The sequence below is a fragment of the Myotis davidii genome, unplaced genomic scaffold, assembly GCF_000327345.1.
Source record: "Myotis davidii unplaced genomic scaffold, ASM32734v1 scaffold111, whole genome shotgun sequence".
In the NCBI taxonomy this organism is placed as follows: domain Eukaryota; kingdom Metazoa; phylum Chordata; class Mammalia; order Chiroptera; family Vespertilionidae; genus Myotis; species Myotis davidii.
Genome location: NW_006284347.1, coordinates 186,608 through 188,689, shown reverse-complemented (window position 1 = coordinate 188,689; position 2,082 = coordinate 186,608). Strand labels below are relative to the sequence as shown.

The following is a 2,082-nucleotide window of genomic DNA, read 5'->3' as shown; positions in this document are numbered from 1 at the left end:
CACAAACCAGTGTGAACATCAAGTTTACCCTAAGTAAGTCTCCATGAGGGGGAATCGGGACATGTTTGATTCTACTTTAAAGAACCAATATTTAGATCCATATGGTATGGGCTCAAACTTAGGTTTATGAAAGGAAATGGAGACTTCATAAATAGATCAAGCAACATCAAAAGCCCCGCATAAAAGTAGATTTTACTAAATGAAGAAGGATAAGGGAAGAATTATTTAATAAATGAGGACTGCATAAGCAATAAAAACTGGTGATGCTGGGGGTGAGTTAAATCCCTATTTTACTCCACACAGTAAACTTGGGGTGGATAATCATCAAAGAATTAAATATTAAGTGAAATTGTAGAAAACCAGCAGAAAATAAACTGTCAGATGGGTGGAAGAAAGCTCACTTTGTCAGCATTGAATCAGTAAAAAAAAATCACAAAGGACTAGAATGACAGATTGAACATTAAAATAAAACAACAATGAACAACGGCTGGGAAATACTTGCATCATTGATGATGCAGGAATAATAGCTATACTATAAAAAAATACTTAGTCACAGAAGAGGTTTGAGTCCCCAACAGATGAATGAATATGAACAGATGATTCACAGAAAGGGGAATATAGATAGTAAACGAATGAAAAACATTCATTTTTAAAGTCATATAAGAAATGCCCAAGTATTCTATTTTAAAGAACCAATATTTAGATCCATAAATTATAAGGAAAAATGAGATGGTAACCAATGTGTGCAAATAGATACCAAGGTCCTTACACTTGTTCCTGGGAAGTGGCAGAATGAGCGGGGCAGTTCTTTGGGAAAGTCCTTTGGCACTGAGGAGCAAGACCACTCGGCCCTTTCTTCGCCTTTCACTTGGATATTTGGCTGCCAGGAACTTGTCCCAAGTGCAGAGTTACAGCATTTATTAGCAAACAATGGTAAAAAAACCCAAATATACCTTATGAGGAGACTGAGTGAATGGACGAGGAGATCTGCACACTTTAAAAAGGAATCAAAAGAAAAACGTGAGAGTAGCAAAGAATAGAGAATGTGTAGTTGCAACAATGTAAACGCCTACTTGGATGGGATGTTTTGTAAGTGAAAGTTGCATTCTGTAGTAGTATTATGGATACTTTATTCTTTTTACATTTTCTTTCTCTCCGGTGGCCATGTTTTCTTTTCAGTGGTGGTAAAATAAAATAAAATATCTGGACTTTGAGCAAGTTTGTCAAGTGGGGTGATATTTCCCAGCGCAGAGGCGAGGTCAGTGGGAAGTGGCCTGAGCCCGCGCCTGGCACCCAAGACCTCTTTTATGCGGTGGGCGCCTCCTCCTTCTTGAAAGGCAAAAGCCACCAGCACCTTTCGGAGACTCCTCTTCCCTCCCCCCCTCCCAGGGCTCAGGAGTCCGGACATTCCTGGATCCGGCGGCGCTGGTGCTCCCTTCTGGAGGGAACTTTCCAGAGCAGGTGGGGATGGGGATGTCCGACCGGCACCTGCTCTCGCTGGGTAAGGGGCAAGCTCGGGGAACAACCGCCCGCGGGCACCTCCGGTTTCGGGGCCGGTATGCAGCCGCTTTGGAGCTTCTGTCTCGACCCGGGTCCTCGGCTCTCCTGCCCCAATTCGGCAGCCGTCCCGTGCCCCCTCGCTGAGGCCCCGAACGGCCGGAAAACTCGGATTTACAGGGCGCCTCCTGCGGAAGCCGGGAGACGGCGGGTGCGCCAAGGACCCGGGTGCGCCCAGGGCCCGAATCTGACTTAGCAGACGGGGGCACTTGAGTGCCCTTTCAGGTCTCAAAGGACGCGCCAGAGCGCAGACGGGGGCCGAGCGGGCGGACGCAGCCCTCTCCAGCGGCGACACGCGCTCATCTGGGATCGGGCCGCCGCTCCGTCCGTTCCCTTGCTAATGCCATCTTGCCGGAGGCGGTCACGTGCGGACGACAGCAGTGAGCTTCGCCCCGGCCCAGACGCCAGGACTGACTCGGGGACGCCAGTGGGTTTTCGGGGCTCCGTCCACAATCGAGGTGAGGCGCGGGGGACCCTTCCCTCGGGGGTTGGAGCAGGGACAGGGTGGGCGCTGGATCCCTAAGG

The 2,082-nt window shown here is 48.9% G+C and overlaps 1 protein-coding gene across 1 annotated transcript in view; it reads left to right on the top strand.

Annotated features, from left to right (window-relative positions):
- The first annotated feature begins 1,399 nt into the window (after nt 1–1,399).
- Nucleotides 1,400–2,082, top strand: part of SFMBT1 (Scm-like with four mbt domains 1) — a 115,245-nt gene continuing 114,562 nt past the window's right edge. Inside the window, exon 1 of the mRNA XM_015570991.1 lies at nt 1,400–2,015. The gene's annotated coding sequence lies outside the window, so the exon portion shown is untranslated. The remainder of the gene's footprint in view (nt 2,016–2,082) is intronic.